The 13906-nt window shown below is 37.9% G+C and overlaps 1 protein-coding gene across 1 annotated transcript in view; it reads right to left on the bottom strand.

The window, feature by feature from the left end:
• LOC137244945 (uncharacterized) overlaps positions 1 to 10051 on the bottom strand; it is an 89781-nt gene extending 79730 nt beyond the window's left edge. Inside the window, exon 1 of the mRNA XM_067774725.1 lies at positions 9787 to 10051. The gene's annotated coding sequence lies outside the window, so the exon portion shown is untranslated. The remainder of the gene's footprint in view (positions 1 to 9786) is intronic.
• Between the last annotated feature and the right edge of the window lie 3855 nt (positions 10052 to 13906).

Raw genomic sequence — 13906 nt, forward strand, 5'->3', positions numbered from 1 at the left:
TGCCGGGCTTGGTGACCGATACCAAGATCGAGTGGGCAGTGAAGACGTTTTCTAAGTTTAAATCGCCGGGCCCAGACGGTATATTCTCGGCCATGCTACAAGTCTCAAGTAGGGCGGTCGTGGAATGGCTTAAAATAATATTCGATGGGTGCATACGACTGAATCATGTACGGCACTCTTGGAGAACTGCTCGTGTTGCTTTTCTACCAAAGGCGGGGAAGATCGGTCACATGTATTCCAAAGACTATAACCCATTAGCTTAACATCATTTCTGCTCAAAACCTTTGAGAGGCTGATAGATGTGTACATAAAGTCCAACGTGGATGAAAAGCTGCTCTCCACAACACAGCATGCGTACACCAAAGGCAAGTCGGTAGACACCGCATTGCATAGGGTGCTAATAAGCATAGAAAAAAGCCTGGAATATAAGGAGTAGACCCTAGGAGTCTTCTTGGACATTGCAGGGGCTTTCCATAATGTTGCAAAATGGGCGATTATGGATGGTCTTAATTACATTAAAGTACATCCTGCCTTAATCAGATAGATCGGCTGCATGTTAAATTGCAGAAAGATTACATCACAATTGGGATTGTACGAGGCCACGAAATCAGTGGACAGGAGCACGCCGCAGGGAGGGGTGCTATCACCTCTGCTGTGGACGTTGGTCATCAACCAACTGCTCAGGCAATTCGATGAGGGACCCGTAAAACTTTCGGCTTACGCAGATGACGTTGCAATTGTCATAAGTGGAAAGTGCCTTCCAACGATTAGTTCTTTGATGGATCGGGCGCTTCGCGATATTCATACCTGGGCATCTAATGTCGGATTGAAAGTCAATGCGGAGAAGACGGATATGGTCTTGTTTACAAAGAGGTATAAGGTCCCAAATTGGACCAGGCCTAAGTTAGGAGGGGTGACCTTACAGGAGAAACCTTGCACAAAATATTTAGGAATCATCCTAGACAGTAAGCTGTCATGGAAGCTCAACGTGGAGGAGAGGGTCAAGAAGGCTTCAACGGCACTCTATACATGTAAAAGAATGCTGGGGTGTACGTGGGTCCTATCGACCTCTCTTTCTCATTGGGTTTTTACAGCGATTGTAAGCCCTATTCTATACTATGGAGTTCTTGTTTGGTGGAAAGCCACACAAAAAACAACATACCTCAAAAAATTAGAGGGGGTATGCAGACTATCGATGCTTAGCATTACGGGAGCCCTGAAAACAACCCCGACGGCTGCACTTTATGCCATTTTGCACATCCCACCTGTAGACCTGGTAGCAAAGAACAAAGCGTTAACGATCGCAACCAGGCTCGGTGCTTCGGGGCAGCTTGAGCGCCGACCATATGGCCATAGTAGTATAGCGTCATCATTCGCAAGACGAACAGACTACATGATTCCCTATCTGCGCTTCGAGGGAGATCTTAAGGCCACAATAGAGGTGGACGGTTGGCGCAAGGGTGCGCAAATGGCGGACGAGGCGATACATGTGTATACCGATGGTTCCAAAGTAGTGGAAGGAGTAGGGTCTGCGGTATACTGCGCTGATCCGGAAATAAGCAGATCCTACAGGCTGCCGGATTTCTGTAGCGTTTTCCAAGCGGAAATATTAGCCGTAACCAAAGCAGTAGAAACCCTGGAAGAGAATAGCTTAAGCTGCAACCGTGTTAACTTTTATATTGACAGTCAAGAAGCAATTAAGGCAATAATCTCGCATAGCACAGCATCTAAATGCGTGTTAGAGTGTAAGCAGTCTCTGGAGAGAATCGGGACAGGGAGAAGCATACATCTATATTGGGTCCCAGGGCATATGGGAATAGATGGGAATGAAAAAGCGGACGAACTAGCTAAAAAGGGCGCATCCCTTGAAGCTTGCTCCGTAGATGTCCCAATTAGATTGGGCGAGATTAAGCGAAGGCGAGAGGTGCACATGATCGACCAAGCGGGAAAGGCGTGGGTTCAAGCGCGGGGCTGTAAAGTGTCGAAGATTATGTGTAGGTCTTACAACCTTAGACTAACACAGTTGATCCTATCATTAAAAAGAGAGGACTGTAGACTCATGACGGGTATTCTGACTGGACACTGCCTTCTGGCGTCACATACCTTTAAACTAGGCTTGGTCAGTGATAGCAGATGTTGGAAGTGCGGGTTGGAGGAGGAAACGATCGAGCACGTTCTGTGCTCGTGCCCTGCACTTGCCAGGCTAAGACTCCAGTAATTAGGAGTGATACTACTGTCAGATCTAGAAGCAGCAAGTGGCTTAAGCCCTAGGAAGCTTCTAGTATTTGCCAAGAGGACGGAGTTATTTTATAACATAGGTCCTGGTTTTTGATAGGGTTTTTCAGTTTGGTCGTTAAAACAAACTTCTGGTAACACTACGAACTCAATCAGTCTATGTGAGGTCCTCATGGACCGGTCAGTTCAACCTACCTACCTAAAGGTAAAGTGAAAGTTAAAGTTAAAATTAACGTTAAAGTTAAAGTTAAAGTTAAGGTTAAAGTTAAAGTTAAAATTAAATTTAAAGTTAAAGTTAAAGTTAAAGTGAATGTTAAAGTTAAAGTGAAAGTTAAAGTTAAAGTCAAATTTAATGTTAAAAATAAAGTTAAAGTTAAAGCTAAAGTTAAAAATAAAGTTAAAGTTAAAGTGGAAGTTAAAGTGAAAGTTAAAGTTAGAGTTAAAAATAAAGTTAAAGTCAAAGTTAAAGTTAAAGCGGAAGTTAAAGTTGAAGTGAATTTTAAAGTTAAAGTTAAAGCTAAAGTTAAAGTGAATTTTAAAGTTAAAGTTAAAGTGAATGTTAAAGTTATAGTGAAAGTTGAAGTTAAAGTGAATGTTAAAGTTATAGTGAAAGTTGAAGTTAAAATTAAAGTTAAATTGAATGTTAAAGTTAAAGTGAAAGTTAAAGTTAAAGTTAAAGTTCAAGTTAAAGTGAATGTTAAAGTTAAAGTGAAAGTTGAAGTTAAAGTTAAAGTGAAAGTTAAAGTTAAAGTGAATGTTAAAGTTAAAGTGAAAGCTGAAGTTAAAGTTAAAAATAAAGTTAAAGTTAAAGTGAAAGTTAAAGTTGAAGTTAAAGTTAAAGTGAAAGTTAAAGTTAAAGTGAATGTTAAAGTTAAAGTGAAAGCTGAAGTTAAAGTTAAAAATAAAGTTAAAGTTAAAGTGAGAGTTAAAGTTAAAGTTAGAGTTAAAAATAAAGTTAAAGTTAAAGTTAAAGTGGAAGTTAAAGTTAGAGTTAAAGTTAAAGTGAATGTTAAAGTTAAAGTGAGAGTTAAAGTTAAAGTTAAAATTAAAAATAAAGTTAAAGTTAAAGTTAATGTTAAAGATAAAGTTAAAGTTAAAGTGAATGTTAAAGTGAATGTTAAAGTTAAAGTCAAAAATAAAGTTAAAGTGAAAGTGAAAGTGAAAGTTAAAGTTAAAGCTAAGGTTAAAGGTAAAGTTAAAGTTAAAGTTAAAATTAAAGTTAAACTTAAAGTTAAAGTTGAAGTGAATGGTAAAGTTAAAGTTAAAGTTAAAGTTAAAGTGAAAGTTAAAGTTAAATTTAAAGTTAAAGTTAAAGCGAATGTTGCTAAAGTGAATGTTAAAGTTAAAGTGAAAGTTAAAGTTAAAGTTAAAAATAAAGTTTAAGTAAAAGCTAAAGTTAAAATTAATGTTAAAGTTAAAGTTAAAGTTCAAGTCAAAGTTAAAGTTTTATTTTTTTTTTTTTTTTTTTTTTTTTTTTTTTTTTGTGTTTCGTGGAAGGAGGAAATGCTTTATGCACTGACCGGGATATTTAAGCCTCACTGCGAGACTCTCCGAGTGTAGGACTCCCTTCTTCCATGAAGGCCTACCCACTAAAACCTGGTAAGTATATGTCTCACATATGTGCTGACCGTATCCCATTTGTCTCTTCGACAGGTCATGTTATTAATGACACTGCCCGGGGATAGGTCGCCAAGTACCTCTTCTACCCTCCTTCGCTGATGGGAGAAGTGCCTGTATTCGAAGAAGGTGTGGCGTACATCGTCTATTTCCCCACAGTACAGGCAGCTCGGGCTATCAACTTTACCCATTCTGTGTAGGTATTTGCGGAAGTAACCATGTCCCGTTAGAAACTGGGTCAGGTAAAAGTCTACCTCTCCGTGCGGTCGCTTCAACCATGGATTCAGTTCAGGGATTAGTTCCCTAGTCCACTTTCCTACGATGCTGTTGCTCCACTGATCTTGCCAACATCGGATCGATTCTTCACGCGCCTGCATGGCAACAGCAGCTCTACTTGCTTGCGATCCGTTGTCATATATTGTTTTTCTTTCCTCAACGAGAAGATATATCGGTATGGTTCCCGCAACGACCAGGACAGCTTCAGCTGATACCGTGCGGTAAGCCGAAGATATTCGCAGCGCCCCTCTGCGTTGGACCGAGGTGAGGGCGACTCGGTTCTTCCGGTATTTCATTGCGTCCGCCCAGATTTCTGCACCATATAAGAGTATAGAATCCGAGGCTGATGCAAGCAACTTCCTTGTGCATGGCTTTGGGCCACCTGTGTTTGCCATTAATCTACTCAACTGCGCTATTATGCGCGCAGCTCTTTCGCAGGCCCCTCGTATGTGATCCGAGAAGTTGGGTTTGCTGTCTAACCTCAGTCCCAGATATTTCGTTGAAGCGAGTGTTTCTATTGGCTGGTCCCCAACCATCATGTTCCTGGTAGTGGGAATACGTCTCTTTGTGAGGATGACGATCTCCGTTTTGGCTGTTGCTAACTGGAGACCGTGCTCAGCCATCCACCTATTTACATTACGCATGACCTGGTTTAATTTTAGCTGTGCCAGCTCGCAGCTTGGTGCTGTTATCACAGCTGCCACGTCGTCTGCAAATGCAACGAGGAAGGTGCTTTCTGGCATGTCTAATCGAAGAAGACTGTCGTAAGTTATATTCCAGAGATCGGGACCTAGTACCGAACCCTGGGCTGCTCCACCTGTTATTTTTACCTTTTTTTGACCGTGAGTACTTTCATATATTAAGTACCTCTCTCTTAGGTAGTCCCTTAAAATTTCTAACAAATATTGCGGTACTTTGAAAGTGCTTTCTAGTGCCTCAAGCATGTCCTCCCACCTAGCTGAGTTAAAAGCGTTTTTGACGTCCAGCGTGACCAGCAACACTATAGGTCTTGCTCTGTGGCACGCTGTCTCGGCTTTCTTGACTGCGTCTACAACTTCTGCTATGGCATCGATTGTGGAGTGCCCCCTCCGAAAACCATGCTGTCTGGGCGACAGTCCTCCGGCGTCCTGTAACGCTCTGGTGAGGCGTTGCTTAAGGAGACTCTACATCAATTTCCCTGCTGTGTCCAACATACATAGGGGACGGTAGGATGATGGAGAGTTGGGATCTCCTTTCCCTTTTGGAATGAGAACTAGTCGTGCTGTCTTCCATATGGTGGGGAAAATTCTTTCTTCGAGACATTTGTTGTACATGTGCAACATAAGCTCTGGGCAGTCGTTTGCAGCTAGTCTAATTGCCTCCGCGGGTATTCCGTCGGGCCCAGATGCTTTCCTAGGTTTCATAGTTCGCACGGCAGTTTTAAGCTCTTCTTCTTGGAATGGTTCCACGTTGCGATCTTCATGGGTAACGTACCCGCCCTCCCTAGGCAGTTGGGTGGGAAACAGGCCATCCACAATGTTCCTTATTTGGTTCTCATCCATCAGCTGGTTTGGCGGACGGAACTTCTTCATTACTATCTTATATCCCTGCCCCCATGGGTCTCGATCCACTTCCTCGCAAAGCGCTTTCCAGCACTTAAGCTTGCTTTGCTTAATGGCAGCACTAAGAGCTTTCTTCGCTCCTTTGTACGCTTCCGACTTTTCTAGAGCCTCAGGCCTGCCGCGCGCGCGAGTTTATAGCCTTCGCATCCTGTGGCATATTTTCCGCAGCTCCGCGATTTCGCTATTCCACCAGTATACCTGCTTTTTACCCCTCCACACTCCCCTCCGTGGCATAGAGAGGTTGCAAGCGTGGCGAAGACAGCTCATTGTCTTTTCAACCGTCTCTTCCGTCGGACTGGAGTTGTTGATTATCCGTCGGGCATCCCCCAGTACTGATGCGGAGAACGTGGCAGAGTCAACCTTGGATGCGTCCCATGCTTTTGTTCTGCGTGGCCCGTTCGGAATCTGCCTCTGACCGGGATCGTTTAGGTGGAAAGTGATGTAGTTGTGATCGCTGCCAGTCAGATCCTCTATGACTCTCCATCCATCAGCGGTCAGCAGCAGGCTTTCTGACACTAGTGTTACATCGGGGATCGAGTATCCAAAGCCTGGCCGTCGGTATGTAGGGGTCGTACCAGTGTTAAGCACGTTCAAACCGAGCCTGGCTGCCATCTCAAGGACTAACCTTCCACGGGTGTTAGTCTGCGGCATTCCCCATTCGACGGCTCTTGCGTTAAAGTCTCCCGCCACAACCAGGTTACTAGTTAAGTCCCTCAGGTCGTCTTCAATAAGTTCAAGCTTGTCCCTGAACGTTTGAATGGGATCATTCGGTGACAAGTAGCAGCTTACTATTGTGGTATTATTCGTAGTTAGGCGGACGTAGCCTTGTCCGGCAACACGGTTCACAATATTGGCGTTTGCATCTGTCATCCAGATTGCGGCGGTGCCGGTGTTGTCTATATGCCAATCATTTCGGGCTCTATAGGGTTCGCTGATGATAACGCTGTTAGCTTTATGGTCTAAGACCAACTGTTGTAGTAGCTCATCAGCAAGTCTGCTCCGGTTTAGGTTGCCTTGGATAAAACTAATCACTATTGAATTGAGACTTTGGCCTTTGCAATAGCGAGTGCCGCTCTGAAAATGCTGCATGCTCCAGATCCAGGGACATGATCGAGCTTCTGTGTATTACACAGGTAACATTTTGGAGCTGCGGTACAGGCCGAAGCTTTGTGGCCGCTTTGCCCACACTTCCAGCAGGCGGTACTCCTGTCTGGACCCTTGCATTCTGCCTTCCGGTGTCCGTAGCCGTAGCCGTAGTTAAAGTTAAAAATAAAGTTAAAGTTAAAGTTAAAGTTAAAGTGAATGTTAAAGTTAAAGTGAAAGCTGAAGTTAAAGTTAAAAATAAAGTTAAAGTTAAAGTGAAAGTTAAAGTTAAGGTTAAAGGTAAAGTTAAAGTTAAAGTTAAAGTTAAAGCTAAAGTCAAAGTTAAAGTTAAAAATAAAGTTAAATGAGAGTTAAGGTTAAAGTTAGAGTTAAACATAAAGTTAAAGTTAGAGTTAAAGTGAATTTTAAAGTTAAAGTGAGAGTTAAAGTTAAAGTTAAAAATAAAGTTAAAGTTAAAGTTAATGTTAAAGATAAAGTTAAAGTTAAAGTGAATGTTGAAGTTAAAGTGAAAGTTAAAGTTAAAAATAAAGTTAAAGTGAAAGTTAAAGTTAAAGTTAAAATTAAAGTTAAAGTTGAAGTGAATGTTAAAGTTAAAGTTAAAGTGAAAGTTAAAGTTAAAAATAAAGTTAAAGTTAAAGTGAATGTTAAAGTTAAAGTGAAAGTTAAAGTTAAAGTTAAAGTGAATGTTAAAGTGAAAATTAAAGTTAAAGTTAAAGTTAAAGTGAATGTTAAAGTTAAAGTGAAAGTTAAAGTTAAAAATAAAGTTAAAGTTAAAGTTAAAGTTAGAGGTTAAGTTAAAGTTAAAGCTAAAGTGAAAGCTAAAGTTAAAGTTAAGGTTAGATGAACAATTGTTTTTGTTTTTATCGGCCTATTGATAAATGATTCAAGGGCCAGAACAATAACTTTTTTCCAATGATAATTATTGTTATTTTTTAATTTTTCTAAATTGAAAAATTGTATTTTGTTTTTGGAATAGTAAGTAGAAACTTTTTCAGACAACCTGCCATAGCTGCGCAGATAGATCCATTTCGAAGGGTGCTAAGCTTTCATCATCAGTACGCGTTAGGCATGCTGCGCTAACCATTGAGCTATACAGCGGTGGTTTGTTTGACTGGCAAATTTGCTAAAATTATTGTTCTGGCCTTGAGCTCGAATCGAACCTTGAATCATTTATCAATAGGCCGGTAAAAACAAAAACAATTGTTAATAAACCATGAGCACTTGGGAATGTCAAACAAAGTAAGTAATTGACAATAAACAAAAAATCCAGTATTATCAGTGATTTGCACCAGATGGCGCAACACTGAATAAATATAGTTGGTAAAAAGGAATAGAAGTAGCAAATTTGCCAGTCAAACAAACCACCGCTGTATAGCTAAATGGTTAGCGCAGCATGCCTAACGCGTACTGATGATGAAGGCTTAGCACCCTTCGAAATGGATATATCTGCACAGCTATGGCAGGTTGTCTGAAAAATTGTATACTTACTATTCCAAAAACAAAATACAATTTTCAATTTAGAAAAATTAAAAAATAACAATAATTATCATTAGAAAAAAATTATTGTTCTGGCCTTGAGCTCGAATCGAACCTTGAATCAGTTAAGGTTAAAGTTAAAGTCAAAGTTAAAGTTAAAGTTAAAGTGGAAGATAAAGTTAAAGTTAAAGTGAATGTTAAAGTTAAACTGAAAGTTAAAGTTAAAGTTAAAAATAAAGTTAAAGTAAAAGTTAAAGTTAAAGTTAAAGCTAAAGTTAAAGTTAAATTTAAATATTTAAAAAATTTTTTCAGTTACCATAAACCTATAATTTCAATTATAAATATTCCTGAATAACCTATGTATGTACATATCTTGTAAGATAATAATAAAAAATTTTTAACCAATATTAACTTCTCATTTATTCAATAAAAGTAAAAAATTTTTTTTCTTATCGGTCACCACGCTTAAAAAGTGTAACTAACTTGAATTAATATCAAAGACAAAACTTGAATTAATATCAAAGAAAACAAAATGTTGCATAGATATTATAATTGCATAAGTTGATAATATGCAATAGCTTTACCGTGGCAGTCCCCGAGTGCCACACGTCTTTTTTTTTTTTTTTGAAATTTCGAGAACAGTTCCACAGTTCCTCGAAACTTCTTATTTTTTAATTAAGGCAAGGGCTATCCTGTTTTGCTTGTTTTTCTTTGTCGGTATTGGCAATGGTCATTTCAGTTGAAAAATCATGACGGGGAGAAGCTAAAAATTAAAATGCGTTCATTTTTAACCTTGAGCAGAATCAAAAATTATTTGAGAAACACGATGGGACAAGAGCGTGTCAATGGTATAGTTTCTTTGAACATACATACATAAGCGGATTGATTTCACTGAGGATGAAATCCTGAAAGAGCTTTTGCAAAAGCCTCGATAATTTAAAAACGATTTAGTATGTGATGAATCGTTTTTGGAAAACAATTTAAATTGTTTCAAATTCATTTGATATGGAAATACTCCTCCTCAAATATCAAAGTCGAAAACAAAACGCGACCGAGTTAATCAATGACAGTCCCTATTTAATAGTATCTATATTTTGGCTTTGACATCATTTAATGTTCGAGACATTCCCCTTTTAATGTAACCTTGATATATAAAATAGCACACGTTGGGTATACATATAATTTTTGGTTTCGCCCAAACTTAAACTTCCTTAAATGTTATAATTTGGTTTACATAATTTTTATTAAACAGTTCATTAGAATTTTTTAATTGACGAAAAAAACCGCTGATAAAATTTTCAAAACTCGACTTTTCAAATCTTTTCGAAATTGGTTTACATAGTTTTCGTTAGAAAATTCATTATTTTTTTATTTTATTAGCGAAAAATAAAAAGATTAAAATATGTAACTGATGAAATTTCAAATAATTTTTCTGCTATTTTTTTACATGTAGATATATATATTTATATATACATACTTTTTAAACTTCTTTCTTCTGTTAGATAATTGACAAAACAAGAACTAATTGTTATTAATTTGCTGATAAAAAGCAAGTAATCACTTTTTTCAATGAAATACAATTTTTTTTATTTTGCTGATATGAGCCAGTTTCTACTGTTATTTTAGCTTTTTTTTTCAAAAACACACGTTTAATTTTAAATTTTCTTTAATCCGCTTAAAAATGAATTTTTCTTCGCGCGCTTGCTGACTTCCTCACCGCCACAACTGTTGGCTTGTTGGCTATGACCGTCGCTTTTATATCAAGTTGACTCAGTTGGATTTTGTCTACTCCCAAATTATACTCTTTCCCAAATGTTGTTTTTGAGCTCAGTTTTTGGTTGGCACCATAGCGGAACGATACAAGGTGGCAGCATGGTGACATACCTACAAACATAAATATAAATTCAATGTACTTTCTTTTTGTAAATTCGATGGACAAATGTCAAAATCGCACTGCGCAGGAAGTTGATGTATCAAATCAAATAAAAAAAGTTGATAATCAACTGACCCATGCTGCCACCTTGTATCGTTCCGCCATGGTTGGCACTCTTCAATTGAGTATGTATATTTCTTTGTTAATGTTTTGTTTTCGAGTTTCTTTTTTGATTTGTTTTCTTTCTCAATTTTTGTTTCGATCACATTTTCAATCAGAGAACGTATTATACAAAACATTCTCTATTTTCTTTAATTGCTGTTCATGCCCGGTAGGACTGCTGAGTGGAATACCATTTTTTCTCGGCTGCTTTTTCGAAAATGCCTTATTTCAATCATTAAAAAACAGCTATTTTACTGAATTTTTTTCAGAACACCCCATGTCATCTTAAATTAATTACGTTTTGCGCAAATAAAGTTTTTGAAAACATTTTGAAACATCACATGGTGATATTCTAGGGCTCTTAAAAAAATTCGAATTATTCCTTTAATTGAGCATCCGATTACTCGATTTTAGATCTTTGTACGTATGCGATTGTTCGAATAATCGCAACTTAGTGCTTATTCCATTTTCAAAATCAAATTCGATTTTGGATGAGGTGTTCAAACAAAAAATTACGTATACGCCATACGTGTACCAAATATTTCTCCTTTGTTGAATCTTTGTTAATTCGATCGGTTTGTAGTAGAGATATACGCCGCCGGCGAATGTCAAAAATATCGGCGCGGCGGCGGCGGCAGCGGCGTTCGGCGCGGTAGATATTATATTTTCTACTCATTTATGACTGTCTAGGCCATTTATTGTTATGTCGAAAATTGGTCCGATATATTCGGAAGGGTTATCAACGGATGCGTATCACTGCCAGTTATAAGAATCCAATTGCGAAAATTAACTCTTTCTTACCGTTCAAAAGTTTTTTAAAAAAATAAGCGATTCAATGCCAGCTTAACACGGATTTTGCATCACCCAATTCTTCAAGTTATTAAAACAAAACACTAAACGAAAAGTTAAATAAGAAATTTAAATGCTCATTTTGCAAAATTTTTTTAAACAATTTATGAGGAACAATGAATTCAAATAAAATGACCCAAGACGAACCGGAAAAAGGTGCCGATTTTTTCAAAAATTCTATATTCCGATTTTCTAAAAGAATAAGCGAAATCAGTGATGGAACATCCTTTAGTAGGTTCCAGGGGTTTTAACACCCCTTTGAAGTGATTTCACCTCGCACTTATGAATAGTATCAGAAGGATTTGAAAAATAGTCAAGTGATGTTTATATTCAAACATCTGTTGATTATTTCCGCAACTTAAAAATAGCGTATGAAATTTTAATTTTGATTTTCACACTTTCTCATTCAACACTGATGATGGTCAAAGAAGCCTTAAGTGGTGCAAGTGGTATGGAGAAATAAGTTTTCAAGGCCCCTGAGCATCGGAGCGGACGGTTGAGATTTGCAATTAAATTTGTTACCTGCTGGATATTCATCTGTCGGTACGGTTACCTTAACACCTTGAATTTGGATGGTGCTAGTGCGGCAATCCCCTACCGCTTGAAGATGCTGGGAGAAGTATGCAAACCAGCATATGTTTGTTTATCTATCCTAAGCATTGAGTGGCACTCACCACAATCCTCACATGTAGGGTTGTCTCGGGGGGGTTATAACAAATGCTCTGAGCGTTCATATGACTGGTCACATGCTCTCCACGTGCCCACATTCCGGTCTCTCTGTTTATATTCTCAAATCAGTTAATGTTTATTTATGTGTCTCCCAGTGCTGTTGAGCAAATAAATTTGTATACGCAGACACTTAATTACAGACAACAAAATGCACACCTTATTTCGAGGTATCTGCATACTATTTAAATTTTTTTATTTTGCTCTTAAAATTGGACTTTGCCCTCGTATCTTGGGAAGTGTTGTGTATAAAAATAAAACAACTGTCAATACTTAATATGCATAATTGGCTAAAATGAATTTTATTATATATTTGCATATTCGTACTTATTTGTATACATTTGTATGTACATATGTATTTATTTATTGTTTTTACTGAAAACTGTAATATACCTCCTGATTTCCGTTAATACGAAGAACAAGAAACCGGACACACAAAACAGTGCCCTATAAAAAACGGCGGTTTTGTATTTACTACAGAATGATTTTCAATGAATTGTACTTCCGTACCAAAATACCCGAATAAGATATTCACCAACCCATACTTCGCTTCAACACAATTTAAACCTCCCCGGTATGGACTCCTCTTCCACTCCCTCATCCTTTTCAATTTCAATACTCTTTTTTTTATACTCAGCGTGCTTTGCACACAGAGTATATTAACTTTGATTGGATAACGGTTGGTTCTACAGGTATAAAGGAATCGAGATAGATATAGACTTCCATATAACAAAATCATCAGTATCGAAAAAAAATTTCATTGAGCCATGCCCGTCCGTCCGTCCGTTCGTCCGTCTGTCCGTTAACACGATAACTTGAGTAAATATATAGATATCTTCACCAAATTTGGTACACGAGCTTATGTGTACCCAGAATAGATTGGTATTGAAAATGAGCGAAATCGGATGATAACCACGCCCTTTTTTATATATATATAACATTTTGGAAAACACAAAAAACTTGATTATTTAGTAAATAATACACCTAGAATGCTGAAATTTGACATGTGGACTGATATTGAGACTCTTGATAAAAATTTAAAAAAAAAAATTTTAAATGGGCGTTGCACCGCCCACTTGTAATAAAATCAATTTTACAAATATTATTAATCATAAATCAAAAATCGTTGGGCGCCTGCCAGAGACCAAGCGACTCTCTATACAAACGTAGAAAGAAGTCGTAAAAAATGCTACATTTACGCAGTTTCGTTGCTGAATTCGTAGTGGGAGAAAGACTCCGTCGCTAAGTACTCTCCCAACTCGAACTGCCATCTGAATAGAAGCAAAATTTTTTAACATATCATTCATTACCTCCCCTTGACCAAAGGAAGTACGATGAGGTTAAACAGGCATTCTATAAGCGACTAGAACGCACATAAGAGCGCAGCCCCCGCTATGATATAAAAGTCGTGTTAGGTGACTTCAACGCCAGGGTGGGAAGAGAAGGTGTTGAAATGTCTCCTAATGGACTGAGGCTGATCGACTTCGCCGGCGCTGAGAGCACAAGGCAACTCGTCGGAATGTGGGAGCCGTGGAACCATATCTCCGAAGCACTTCGTTCAGCCGCCGAGGAAAAGTTAAGTCTACATTATTAAGTTTTATGCCGCGGTCTAACACGGTTTTCTTGAGTAAATCAAAAATTATTTTAAGAAATTTCATTTTTTAATATATATATTAAAAAGTTCAGTTAATTTACGATGAACCCAACACACTTATTGATAACTATTTATATATTCATTCATGAACTATATGTCTGTATGTATTAGAGGTTTACGCCGATCACTTAATCGGCGGCGGCGCAGGCTCTATTATATACGGGCGGCGGCGGCGTGTGCTTACTTTGTAAAGGTTAATTTTTCGATTTAAAAAAATAGTATTTATGAAAGGGTTTGCTTGTATGTATTTAAGGAAATCAACGTGTTGGCCATTTCGGAAAGATCCGAGGTTTTTGCCTCAAGATTTCGCAGACTGTTCAAACATTTTCAGGA

This window comes from Eurosta solidaginis, chromosome 3, assembly GCF_040869045.1.
Source record: "Eurosta solidaginis isolate ZX-2024a chromosome 3, ASM4086904v1, whole genome shotgun sequence".
Lineage (NCBI taxonomy): Eukaryota > Metazoa > Arthropoda > Insecta > Diptera > Tephritidae > Eurosta > Eurosta solidaginis.